At 36.4% G+C, this 15,210-nt stretch overlaps 1 non-coding gene across 1 annotated transcript; it reads left to right on the forward strand.

Annotated features, from left to right (window-relative positions):
• Nucleotides 1-1,403: 1,403 nt before the first annotated feature.
• Nucleotides 1,404-1,509, forward strand: LOC115832960. Its single transcript, XR_004028373.1, has one exon. It is a non-coding gene; the product is annotated as a U6 spliceosomal RNA (small nuclear RNA).
• Nucleotides 1,510-15,210: the final 13,701 nt, after the last annotated feature.

Raw genomic sequence — 15,210 nt, forward strand, 5'->3', positions numbered from 1 at the left:
TAATTTTACTTCTTCTCCAGTCATCTCCAATTTGCAACCAGATATGGAGGGAATGTGTGTGAGAGTTAAAGGACACTTTTATAAAATTTATGGAGACCCACTACATCATTTATCTTATTTTGCCTGAGCCAGTATAGGGAGACTCAATGAGCACTGTATTCAATATAGTAGTCATTATTTTTATGATGTGGGATCATGTCAGTCCAACCACAGAATGCAGGTAGCTGAACTAGAATTAAATTGGAATCCTCTGGGCCCCCTTAAAGTGTATAACAATAAGACCAGCTTCAGCTTGTAATTAGAGGAAAAAAAAGTATCACGCTCAAAAATAATCAAGACACAATCCTAAAATTTCAAAATAGGTCTATATAATTCTCCAATACTTTCATTCCATTCATTACCCAGAAAGTCTCAAAGAAGAGGTGATTCTTTTCTAGGGACAGCTGTAATTAGTGATTAAAGTGTCTTGTTAGGATGTGTGGACCAGGAGATATTGAGGGAGATAGAATCATAAATCTTTTAGAGTCAGTTTTTGATAAGCTTATATACATGCTCAACAACATCAGATGCCTATTGATGGCAGTGAGTTGAGGGCCCATTGAATGCTTTGACTTTTAGCCACTCGTCAAGTTTTTATTTTGTAATAAAAAATGTACCACTATCAGTCCTAATCATCTGCAGAGCCAAACATATGACACAGATTAGTTCCAAAGGTCATAACTGTGTGGCCAGAGTTAAATGATTAGTCGAGAAGGGCAAAACATAACAAGACAAAGTGTCAGTTTGCAATGAGGCATCACCAATAGCTCTGAGAGAGAATCAAAGGTTTGTTAAATTCAATCTGCTAGCAGTAGATGGGAGTAACACCCCATGCAGCGTGACATCTCTCATCAGGAGACAAATGTGTTAAAGAGGAAGTTGCAAGGGAAATTAGAAAATACTTTAAGGTCAAAGAAAATGAAAACACAGCATTCCAAACTTATTGGATGTAGAGACAGTAGTACTGATAGGGGAGTTTATATCTGTTAATGCCTGTATTAAAAAAGGAGAAAGATCTCAAATCAATAACCTAAACTCCTACCTTAAACTTCCTCCTTCCTTCTATTTGCTTTGTCGAGTTGGGGTACATTTCTGTTGGGGCAGACCCTGTGGGGTCATTCACACCAGAGGATGACCCCAACTGCCAAAGCAAATAGAAGGAATAGAAGGAAGGATATAACAAAGATGAGAGTGGAAATTGATGAAATAGAGACTGAAAAAAAAAGATACTTAAAAACTCAAAAGTCAATTCTTTAAAATATCTACAAAATTGACAAAACTTTATTTAGGTTGATCAAATAAAGCAGACTCACATTACTAAAATCAGGAAAGAAAGAAGGTACATAACTATTGACCTTAGAGAAATAATGGTGGCAGTACATGTACTAAAGCTGGAATGATACAGAGAAGGCTATTAGCATGGCCCATGCACAAGGATGACATGCAAATTCTTGACCGTTCCATATAGTTACATAATGGTAAAGGGTTCAATTCCATCGGAAGACCTCGCTATCCTAAATATACATGGACCTAACGAAGGAGCACCCAGATTCATAAAGCAAGTTCTTAAAGATCTTCAAAGAGACTTAGACTCCCACACAATAATAGTGGGAGACTTCAACTCCCTACTGACAGCATTAGACAGATCATCGAGGCAGAAAATTAACAAAAATTTTGAAGACCTGAATTCAACACTGGACTAAATGGACCTGATAGACATCTACAGAACTCACCACCCCAAAACAACAGAGTATACATTCTCCTCATTGCCACATGGCACATACTCTAAAATTGACTACACCATTGGACATAAAACAATCCTCAGCAAATGCAAAAGAACCAAAATCACACCAACCACTTTCTAGGACCACAGCACAATAAAAATAGAATTCAAGACTAAGAAAATTGCTCAAAAGCATACAATTACATGGAAGTTAGACAACCTACTCCTGAATGACATTTGGGTAAATAATGAAATTAAGGTGGAAATCAAGAAGTTCTTTGAAACTAATAAGAACAAAAATACAACATACCAGAATCTCTGGGACACAACTAAGGCAGTGTCAAGAGGGAAATTTATAGCACTAACTGTCCACATCAAACAGTAAGAAAGATCTCAAATTAACACCCTAACATCACAACTAAAAAAACTAGAGAAGCAAGGCAAACCAATCCCAAAATTAGCAGAACAATATATAACCAAAATCAGAGCTGAACTGAAGGAGATTGAGGTATGAAAAACTATTCAAAAGATCAATGGATCCAGGAGCTGAGCTTTTAAAATAATTAATAAGATAGACCACTAGCTAGACTAATGAAGAATAAAAGAGATATCCAAATAAACACAATCAGAAATACAAAGGGGAAATTATCACTGACCCCACAGAAATAAAAATAGCAATTGGAAACTATGATGAACACCTCTATGCACAAAAACTAGAAAACCTAGAAGAAATGTATAAATTCCTGGACGCATACGTCCTCCCAGGACTGAAGCAGGAAGAAGTTGAATACCTTAACAGATGAATAACGTGCTCCAATAAGAATCAGTAATAAATAGCCCACCAACCAGGAAAAAAAAGAAAAAGCCCAGGACCAGACAGCTTCAGGGCTGAATTTTACCAGATGTACTAAGAAGAGCTGATACCATTCCTATGGAGAAAATTCCAAAAAAATGAGGAGAGACTCCTTTTCAACTCATTCAATTTGGCCAGCATCACCCCGATACCAAAACCTTGCAGAGATACATCAAAAAAATGAAAGCTTCAGGCCAATATCCTTGATGAACATCAATACAAAAATCTTCAACAAAATATGAGCAAACCAAATCTAGCAGCATATCAAAAAGCTAATCCACCACAATCAAGCAGGCTTTTTCCCTGGGATGCAAGGTTGGCTTAACATATGCAAATCAGTAAACATGATTCATCACATAAACAGAACTAAAGACAAAAACCACATGATTATCTCAATAGATGCAGACAAGGCTTTTGATAAAATTCAATATCCCTTCATGTTAAACACTCAAAAAAACTAGGTATTCAAGGAACATATCTCAAAATAATAAGACCAAATATATGACAAACCAACAACCAACATCATACTGAATGGCCAAAAGCTGGAAGCATTCCCCTTGAAAACAGGCATAAGACAAGGATGCCCTCTCTCACTGCTCCTCTGCAACATAGTATTGGAAGTCCTGGCCAGGGCAGTCAGGCAGTCATTTCATCATTGAAGATGCAATGATCCTATTTCTAGAAAACCCCACAGTCTTGGCCCAAATACTGCTTAAGCTGATAACTTCCGCAAAGTTTCAGAATACAGAATCAACATACAAAACTCACGACCATTCCTGTACACCAACAGCAGCAAAGTTGAGAGCTGAATTAAGAACACAATCCCATTTACAATTCCTACGAAAAGAATAAAATACCTAGGAATACGGCTAAGCAGGGAGGTGAAAGATTTCTGTAATGAGAATTGCAAAACACTGCTCAAAGAAATCAGAAATGACACAAACAAATGGAAAAAAAATCCATGCTCATGAATAGCAAGAGTCAATATCATTAAAATGGCCATATGGCCTAAAGCAATTTATAGATTCAGTGCTATTCTTATCAAACTACCAATTACATGTTAACAGAACTAGAAAAAACTATTTAAAAATTCTAATGGAACCACAAAAGAGTCCAAGTAGCCAAGGCAATCCTAAGCAAAAAGAACAAAGCAGGAGGCATCATGCTATCACAAGGCTACAGTAATCAAAACAGCTTGATACTGATACGACAACAGACATATAGACCAGTGGAACAGAATAGAGAGCCCATAAATACGGCTGCACACATACAACCATCTGATCTTTGATGAATCTGACAAAAATAAGCAATGGGGAAAAAAATCCCTATTTAATAAATGATGTTGAGACAACTGGCTAGCCATATTGCAGAAGACTGAAACTGGGCTCCTTCTTTGCACCATAGACAAAAATCAACTTAAAAGTCTTTTCACCATAGACAAAAAGTCCTTGCACCACAGACAAAAAGTCTTTGCACCACAGACAAAAATCAACTTATGGTGGATTAAAGACTTAAGTGTAAAGCCAAAAACTATAAAAACCCTGGAAAACAACCTACACAATACCATTCTGGACACAAGAAATTGCAAAATTTTCATGATGAAGACTCCCAAAAGCAATTGCAACAAAAGCAGAAATGACAAATGGGATCTAGTGAAACTAAAGAGCTTCTGCACAGAAAAGGAAACTATCAACAGAGTACACAGACAATCTACAGAATGGGAGAAGCTGTTTGCAAACTATGCATCTGACAAAGGTCTAATATCCAGTATCCATAAGGAATTTAAACAAATTTACAAGAAAAAAAACTAGCCTATTAAAAAGTGGGCAAAGGACATGAACAATCTTCAAAAGAAGACATATATGCAGCAAACAAGCATATTAAAAAAAGCTCAACATTACTGATCATTAAAGAAATGCAAATAAAAATCACAATGAGATACTATCTCTAACCGGTCAGAATGGCTATTATTAAAATGTCAAAAAATAACCGATGCTGGCAAGGTTGCAGAGAAAAGGGAATGTTTATATACTGTTGGTGAGAGTGTAAACTAGTTCAACCATTGTGGAAAGAAGTGTGGCAATTCCTTAAAAAGCTGAAAACAGATCTACCATTTGACCCAGCAATCCCATTACTGGGTATGTACCTGAAGAAATATAAATTGTTCTAGTATGTAGACATCCACACATATGTTCATTACAGCACTGTTCACAATACCAAAGATATGGAATCAACCCAATTACCTGTCAATGGAAGACTAGATAAAGGAAATATGGTACTTGTACACCGTGGAAGTCTATGCAGCCAGAAGAAAGAATGAGGTTATGCCCTTTTCAGGAACGTGGATGGAGCTAGGCCATTATCCTTAGCAAACTAATGCAGGAACAGAAAATGAAATACCATATCTTGTAACTTATAAGTGGGAACTAAATGATGATAACTCATGGACACATAGAGGGGAACAGCAGCCACTGAGGCCTACCTAACGTTAGAGGGTGGGAAGAGAGAGAGGAGCAGGAAAAATAACTATTGGGTATTAGACTTAGTACTCGGGTGATGAAATAATCTGTACATAAACCTGTGTGACATGAGTTTACCTGTATAACAAACCTGCACATGTGCCCCTGACCCTAAAATAAAAGTTAAAAAACAGAAAAGGAAGAATAGATTACAAGGGAATTATATGAACAATTTCAGGCCAACGAATGAGATAACCCAGATGAAATGGAACATTTTAGTAAGATACAAGCTACCAAAACTGAGTAAAGAAGAAATACAAAATTTCAGTAGACCTATAAGAAGTACGGAGATTCAATTTGTAACTAAAACTCTTCTAATGAAGAAAAGCCAAGACTGAATGATCGCAGTCATAAATTCTACCAAATGTTTAAGAAGGAATTAGCCTCAATATTTTACAAACTCTTCCAAATAATAGAAGAGGAGGAGGTAACACTTCCCAACTTATTCCAGGAGGCCAGTATTACCTTGTTACAAAACCTAGACAAAGACATGGGAGGGGGGCGCAAAAAGTTACAGATCAAAATATTTTTATCAACAGCTATGCAACAACCCTTAAAAAATATTAGCACCAAATTCAGCAACATATAAAAAGGATTATAAACCATGACCAAGTAGAATTGATTTTAGGAATTCAAGGCTTATTTAACATATGAAAATCAATTAATATAATACACTATATTAGTAGAATAAAGGACAGAAAGCACATCATCTCAGTAGAGACAGATAAAGCATTTGACAACATCCAACATCCCTTACAAAAATGGATCAAATACCTAAATGTAAGAGGTAAAATTATAAAATTCTTAGCAGAAAACTTAGATGTAAATATTTATGGCCTTAGATAGAGAAAGACTCAGATATGACACTTAAAGTATGAGCAACATATGAAAAATGGATACCTTTTTAATTTTATTAAAATTAAAAACTTCTGTGCTTCAAAGTTTACTATCAAGGATGTGAAAAGGCAACTACATAATGGGGGAAAATATTTGCAAGATTCAAATGTCTCGTAAGGATCTTGTATTCAGAATGTGTAAAGAACTCATGAAACTAAATAAGAAAAATAAAAATAAACCAATTAAAAATGGGCAAGGGGTTTGAATAAACATTTCTTCAAAATGATTATACAAATGTCCAACAAACACATGAAAAGATGCTCAACATTACTATTCATTAGGTAAATGCAAATCAAAACCACAAAGAGATACTACTTCAAACTCACCAAGTAATGCAAAATAATAACAAACAAAAACCAGGAAAATAACAAATGTTGTTGAGAATGTAGAGAAATGTAAGGATAGTGTTCAGGTCAAATAATTTGCAACAATGTTTGAAGTTCACAAATACTAATAGTTCTTTTTTTTAAAAAATAAAAGTATTACATTTTAATATAATTAAATACATATATTTGTATTTTTATGCTTTAAATATTTCTGAAAATAAATCTGACTCATGAAGCCAGTATAGAAAATTTAAATGATTCAAATTAATTAAGTATTCTATGAGAAAACAAATAAAATTTTATATAAAATGAAATGCCATATTGGCGATATTCTATACTTTGATAAAATCAGGAGGAAGACTTTAATTTTGTTTTTAAACCAAAATAATCAAACCAGTCTGATTTATTCAATGATTCACTTTGATTAGAAACATTACGTAAACCTGGATCCAAATATAATTCCGCATTTATTTACCAAATATTTTAATGTGCTCCACAGTTATTTTATTGTATATTTTTGTTGATCAATTGTTAGCTAAATGTTTCTTTGCATTACTCTTCTTTCCTTTTGGTGATAGAGTTATTTGAATCAGACGTTTCTACAGTCCTAACAAAAGAGAGTTCTGTGGTCAATTAATCTCTCATAATGCACCTAAAACGCAGTCCACAGATGCTAAAGGCTGCAATTACAAACGGGCCTTTGGAAATGACTTATTACTTTCCCCATATGAGGAGAAGGAAAGGTTTTTCTCACTTACAAAGGCACAGAGAATCGGCAGCATCAATGTGACAACTTCAGTCATGGGTCGAGAGCAAATACAAAAGAACACTGAATTGAAAACAGGAATGCAGAAACGTGAGGTAAGATTTGCTGCCCAGAATGTCAGCCAAAAGAAGAAATTGTAGTTATTTAGACCTGAACTTTTTAATTATACTCATTTTTACTTTTATTGGATGTGAGTGATGCAAACTATTCCATTGTGAGTAATATAGTAATTAAAATCTGAAGGGAAAGTTCAAGTGAAAATGTTTTATAATGTTGATATCAGTTCTAATTTTGAATATTAAGAAGTACAAACTTTGTATTAATAGAAACTATTTTCTCCCCACCCAGCTAAAAAATGTTGGAAAAAAATATTGTATATGTAAATAGTGTTGGTTTAAAGGAAGACCAAATGATTAGACATGCAGGGCAACTACTTGTCTCTGTCCAGCTAAGAAAACATTCTACAACTTTCTGAAAACTTGATTAGTTACTTTAGTTATTATTTCCAGAATGACTGTGCTTGAGTCTTTCATTCAATCTGAGCAGTCTGGATGCTACGCTGGTGTGTTGATTCCTATGCCTGTGTGGTGACAGATGTGTTTTTTGCTGCTTTCTTAAGCATGAAGTTTCTTTTCTGATTGAGCAGAAATATGGACACCAAAATATTTTCTATGTCACATTGTTAAAAAAGCTTCCTCTAACTCCAAAGGTGGATCAAAGGCATTATTCAAATACTTTATGGCATATGCCACTGAAAGTTTCCACACATTGCAAAGTGAGGATAGCTTTTATATTATTAAACTAAACGTACCAACATGGAAAATAAAACAGACAGTGGTGACTTATTGCATCCTAAGGAACTGGAGTTCAAAGTTAACAAAATTCATAGATTCCCTATGTAATCAATTATATTGCACAGCTTTTTGAGCAGCGCTAACTTCTACATTACAGCATTAAAGAAACAACTTTAAGCATAATATGTTCACTGATACACTTGTTACCATGTTTGAAGGTATATAAAGACTATGGATCATGGGCTACATACCTTCTTTCTCAGCAATATAAACTTGGTTTACATAGTGTAGTAGTTCAGTTGCTGAAAGCCACTTAAAATGTAGGCATAGTGGCTTTAAGGATCACACAAATTTTTCAGTGTATTTCATATCATCTTGAACTAATTTAGTGAAATCTAATATTTAATGAGGAATCATACATATTACCAAATTTGAGAACTACTCTGTGGCCCAGCGAAATAAAAGCAAGATCTTTACTGAAGTCACAGATATCTACTTCTACACCACATGCTGCGCAACACAGAATTCTATGCATTGTTTTCCCTCTTCTCATTTTCTCTTTCATCACTCAAACTTAGATTTCCTTCTTCGCTATTCAATTTATTAAAATTACCTTTCACAATTTAAAATGTGCGTTGTATACACACACCTGAAGAATGGCAGTGACAGATTTTACTTTGTTTATGATGCATTCTCAACAAGAACACTTCTCTTTAAGAAGCTGTACTTAAAATAGTGTCAAAACATAAACTTTCATATAATAATAAACAAAATTGGTCAAAGTGCATACTCCCAAGAATAAGAATGTAATTAAAATTGCTTCTCTAGGCAGCTACTTAATAGTCCCATCTCCTTTGTGGCTCTGTACATAACAGATGCACAAATACATATTCAAAGACTGAGAAGAAGATTTCGGTTAGAAAAGTATGATGTCTCAGAAACAGCCGCGTTGGGGGCAAAAATGGTCTGGGAAATTTAGATGATGGTAAGACTCATTCAATACAAGAGGAAAAGTCCATGTTAGATCAGATCAGTTATTTCCTCTGCCAAAGTTCTGGATTTAGGTGAATTACATACTATCTCTCCTTTAATCCCTACTTCAGTCCTGCATAGTGGTAGTATAGACCTATTTTACGAAAAATAAAACCAAGGCTCAGTGAGACGACGTGACTTTTCTAAGATTATATGGCCAGTAAGTAGTAGAACTTGTATTCAGATCTTGGTCTTTGTCTTCAAGGACTGTGCTCTAGGTTACTATGCTATCTTATTTTTTCTTGGGTTCCAGGAAATCTCATTAACTGTAGCTCTGTGACTACAAAATCTGATTCTGGCATTTTCAGTAAAATTAGTTTGGCTACATTACTTGCTACTTGGGTCAGAAATCGACCACCAACATGACCCATGGAAACCACCGGTGACCTGCATGCATAAGGAAGGCCTCTTGTAATCTCCCTTTGGGAGATTTTTGGATATTTCATTTGTTTCAAAATGGGTTAGAGGTGAATTAAAAGCATCATAAATCTGGGAGCCATATTTGGAGAAGGCCTGGGTTTGACCTCGATGACTCCTTAGTTTCCATCTCCTGCACATCCTAACCCCCATTATGTCACAGGGCCTATGCACATGCTTTTCCAGCTTCCTTTAACAATCTCCTCCCACAGTTGGAGTGGCAAATGTTTTGTCATCCTTCAGGTCTCAGTCATATGTCATCTCTTTAAAGAAGTTTTTCCGCATAATCATATCCAAAGTTACTTGCTATCACATATTGTTTTGCAATTATCACATATTTTTAAACACATCGCAGTTGAGAATAATTGTATTGAAGTGTCTACTTATTAAATGAAACTTCCATGAGAATGTTATCTACATGGGAGAAAGAATTGCGTATCTATATTTTTCAGTACTTTATGCTCATAGCTGTGACAGTACCATGTGCTCAAAAAGGATATTTTAATAAATGAATAAGTTATAGACAGGAAAAAATGCTTTGAATTTCAATTTCTTCATTAATAATCTGGGATAATGGCCTCTCCTGTTCGGGGTGATGATTTGCCTCCGTTTCCTACAAGGCGACTAGGAATGTAATGAAGTACATTGTATGTAAGAGCACATTGTAAACTTTAGAATATTACTCAAATGTTGAATAAAGCTAAGTGAAGTTTATCCTACGTATGGTTCCATCACCTGTTTGGGATTATTTTTGTTTTCTTGGTGTCTTCTCCTTCCAGCATGATATATCCCACTGTCTTCATGTGATTCCTGATTGAGCAAGGCCCCTCTGTAGTGCCGCCCTTGTCTTCTCAGATTGTGGACTAACCAGTGGGCAAATTTTGAATTGACTCTCTCATGAAAAACTCACTCGTCAGTTCATTTTCCCATTCCCACAAGGTATTGTAAAGTGACTGGTTAGTTGATTTAATGTATCTTATGAAAATATATTGATGATAGTTTCATGGTTTACCTTTTTCTAGAATTACATTAATTTTAATATGGGTCTTTAGTAAGTGACTTTTGCGGACATTGCAAGCTCCATTGACTTAAGCTAGTAACGTAATTTTGGGTAAGGCTGACACAGGATGATTCTCTTGAAAATGACTGAACCTGTGACGGTGTAAATTGTCATTTATTTTACCTACCGTTTCAAAATGAAAAAAATAACTTTAATGTGAACTTAGTTTGAGAAAGATATGAATAATTCTTTTTTTTTTTTTTGAGACGGAGTCTCCCTCTGTCCCCCAGGCTGGAGTGCAGTGGCGCGATCTGGGCTCACTGCAAGCTCCACCACCTGGGTTCACACCGTTCTCCTGCCTCAGCCTCCCAAGTAGCTGAGGGGCCCGCCACCACGCCCGGCTAATTTTTTGTATTTTTAGTAGAGACGGGGTTTCATCGTGTTAGCCAGGATGGTCTTGATCTCCTGATCTCGTGATCCGCCCGCCTCGGCCTCCCAAAGTGCTGGGATTACAGGCATGAGCCACCGCGCCCTGCTGAAGAATTCCTTCTTATCACAACAGATACTTTTATGATTTAATCAATCAACCCATGGTTTGTGGTTTTCGTATGTTATGAATAAAACCGTCATAATATTTAAAAGGCTGTGTGTGACAAAGACTCATGTCTGTAGAAGGTAAGAGGCTTCCTATAGTACAAATACAACTGCCTAGACCTCTGTGGAAAACCTTTTGCTCCTCTGGAATAAAACATTTTCTGAAATAACAATGCGATTTCCCTCCATGACAAATAGAAATGATATCCTTCTAGCTAAATAGTCTCTTTAATATATAGCTATTTGATCTTATATTACATTAAGCCCTAGATAATGACCTAGAAGAGGTGAGGGACATGAGTTGCCATCTTAAGTGTTACGGAATATTTTTGAAACGTACAGCAGGCTTACCCTGGAGTTTTTTCTCTCTCGGCTCTGGAAGAGCTGTTCTATGCTAGAACAGCAGAAAAATTCGATGCAAGCTGAGCGGGAGCACAGAAGTAGACAGCTCTTTGTTTGAAAGATGATATTAATGGTTCATTAATACCACTTTAGTGTTGGAAGAAGAGAACATTCTATTATCATTTCTATCACGCAGGTTCAATAATTGAAGATGAACAAAATCCAATAAAATTTTACTCTGAAATACCACCCTTTTCTTTGTGGTACTTAAACATTAATTTACAAAGTACATAATGGAAAATAATTGTAGCATCCTCAAGAATAATTTGATGAAAAGTTGCAGATAATGAGATAGATAGCTTTTCTCTCTTAAATTATTACTTCAAATTAGATCAGCAGTAACCTGCAGGCAATTCGGATCTTTGTGAAATGAGTCTTCCATCTAATACCCCTTGAAGGCTTTGGTTTTCTAGCAAAGTTAATGTTTCTTTTTATTTCCTTCAGGAAGAAAAAATGAGAATGAATAATGCTATTGGTTGAATTTTATGAATATCTTTATATTACTTTTTTAAAGTATTTGAGCCTTATTGTCAAGCATTCTTAGAGATTTGAATTTAAAGCAGACTATTTTTAGGAGTATATCCTTAGAATTTCACCATTTCAAGCTCAGTTTTTCAAGGGAGTTGCTGGGCTGGCATAGCTAAGGCCTGTTATGACCCCTTGTTCTTGTCTTAATTGCTGTATATTTTATGTTTTCCTAAAACCACAGGGGTTTTTGTCAGACTTTTGTTTGCTTTGGCTTATATATATGTAGCCTTGTCTCCTTCTATACTTACCCAATGCTAGGACCCTATACATAAATCCTTTTTCTACTTTTGGGATGTTTCATAATTCTGGTAATAGTGATGTAGATCAATTTTATTGATCTTTTTTCTAGGTCCCTTCTGGGTAATCAGAACATTTGGAAAATATTTATTAACATTAGTGGTGACATCTGTATTTTTAATGTTAGCTTGATTTAGGAATTATAGACATTCAAGTTACGGCTGAACCTATGACCATGCAATCCAAACCCGAGAAACAAAAAATTATGTAATTAAGATTCAAAAAAATATGATGTAGTTCCTGATCTCAAGCAGTTTGTGAACGGCTCAGAGGAAATGTAACAAATGCACATGCACATACACAAGAAAAGAAAACATGAGTTGAATAACAACACAAAATTAAAAGATTATTAGAATTAATACAATATTGTCCCAGGTTAATTGCCAAATGAGGAATACAGGCATTAGACCCATAGATCAGGCATTTGACTATTTCTGTGAATCAAGGCCAGGGTCTCTGAAAGTTAACAAGGTCTGCCCAAGTTCTCAGTAAGATTTACTAATGGATTGACTGAGATTGACTAATGTGTGAACTATGGGAAAGGCATACAACTTGGCCACTTTTATGCTCCTTTGTGGAGTAACATGATCTGCCCTAGGAAAAGGAGTGCTTTGGTGAGAGGATTCAAAATCCAGAATTAGTCATGATTAAATCACATGATCGATTTTTTTTTCAATATATGGTTTTTGAGTAATTTTAAAAGATCTGTCATTGCTGTCCTTGGTGATTACACATTCAGCAAATATTTTTTGAGTACCTATTATATGTTGGGCAGTATGCCTAGTTTACAGGTATAATAGTGAACAAGATGGACATAATACTTGCTTTTATTAAGTATGAAGCCTGGGAAAAATTAGACATTAAGTGGTAACACTGAATCTAAATAATTTTTATAAATATGTAAAATTCCAATTCAGTAATTCAGCAAATATTTACTAAGCACCTGCTCTGAGTCTGTGGTTATGTTACCTGCTGCAAGGCCTATGTGACTTAGCTGGACCCCTACCCTGCTTTTGTTGCCCAAGGTAATGTCTACATGACGTAGCTGAATTCCTACTCAGCCTTAACTTTGTTAGGAAACAGCATGTCTGTGATCAAAAGTTTATTCTTAGAACTCAACCAGTTGAAACTTGCGAAATCCACGTTGGCGGTTTGCTTGACTTCTGATGAATCTCTAGCTTCACTGTAATCCAATTTTCATGATAAATGACACACCCCTGGATGCCTTGACAGTTGACAATCACCATGACAATGACCAGAAGAAATGAAAAAATGACAGAAAAGAGGCGACTCCTAGGAAATCTCCATTCCTTACCAAGAAAAGCATAAATATTCCTCTGCTTGCTTTCAATGCCCAGCCCCTTCAGCGAAGATACCCTATATCTGTAACTCCCTGGTTCTCTCTCAGGAGGTGATAAGTTGATTTGAGAGCCACACTCCCACTTCTGCATTTTATGGCCATCAGATAAAGCCTGTACTGCCTAATGCTCACTTTCAGTTTTGTATACTTGCTTCGTGACACTGAACAGGAAAAGGCCCATTTTGGGGGGTAACTGGGACCCCCTGGTAAGAGTTAGAGTACATCAGAAATTTACCAAAAAAAAAAAAAAAACAAGATGAAGGTCATTCTCTTCATGAAGCTTATATTTCTATTATGGGAATGAAGTTAGAAAATTAAAAAAAGAATTACTATCTGCTGGAAGCTGGGAATGCTATAGTGCAGCAGGTGTGTGTGTGTGGCACTACAGAAGGGTGAAAGGAATGGAGAATGAGCAGGAGTGGTGGACTGGTGGGGGTGGACCACTCTCTTAAATAGGGGTATGGTACGGCTCATTGAGAAAGTGACATTTGAGAAACAGATGAGGAGTTAGCTATGTGGATATATAGTGGAAGAATAATCAAGCAGAGCGAACAAACAGTGCAGAAACCATATGGTGGAAATTTGCTTAAGTATTTGAGAACAGCATTGTGGCTGGAGTAGAATAAACAGGGGGAAATTGGTTAGAGATAACGTCGAGAGAGGAATAGTCAGGCAAATGATGTAGATCCTTGTAGGCCATTGTGTGAGGAGGCATTGGAGAGTTTTGAGCAAAACAGAGATAAGATTTGAGTATTGTAATCTGACATACATGGTGAAAGGGCCACTCTGTCTGCTAAGCTCTGGCTTCACTTAGTGGGGTTGGGCTTATAAAAACAAGAAGTTCGACCGGGCGCGGTGGCTCACGCTTGTAATCCTAGCACTTTGGGAGGCCGAGGCGGGCGGATCACGAGGTCAGGAGATCGAGACCACGGTGAAACCCCGTCTCTACTAAAAATACAAAAAAATTAGCCGGGCGTGGTGGCGGGCGCCTGTAGTCCCAGCTACTCGGAGAGGCTGAGGCAGGAGAATGGCGTGAACCCGGGAGGCGGAGCTTGCAGTGAGCCGAGATCGCGCCACTGCACTCCAGTCTGGGCGACAGAGCGAGACTCCGCCTCAAAAAAAAAAAAAAAAAAAAAAAAAACAAGAAGTTCTATCAGGAAACTACTGAAATCATTCATATAAGAAATGACAGTGGGTTGGAGCAGAGCAGTAATAGTGGAAACAATGGAAAACAATTAGACTCTGAATCTATTTTAAATAGAAAACAGGATTTTCTAACAGATTGGATATAGAGCATAAGAAAAAGAAGACTCAGTTTTTTTTCTGTACTGAAAAATGGAAAGATGAAGTGACCATCAACAGTGATGGAAAAGGCTGTATGCGCCACCTCAGGGGACAGAGGCATGGGGATCAGAGGCTCAGTTTGGATTCTTCTGAGTTTGAGATGTATTTAGACACCCAAGTAGAGATTCCAGTAGGCAGTTCAATAAACAAATCTCTATTGTTGGGGAGCATCTTCGACTGGAGATTCACAATAGATGGCATTTAAACCCATGAGCCTGAAGGAGGCCACCCACAGAGTGAGCATAGATAAAGAAGAGACGAAAAGCAAAGAGCTCTGGCCTACTCCAGCATTATAAAGTCAGGGAGGGGAGGATGAAAC

Source organism: Nomascus leucogenys, chromosome 23, assembly GCF_006542625.1.
Source record: "Nomascus leucogenys isolate Asia chromosome 23, Asia_NLE_v1, whole genome shotgun sequence".
NCBI lineage: Eukaryota > Metazoa > Chordata > Mammalia > Primates > Hylobatidae > Nomascus > Nomascus leucogenys.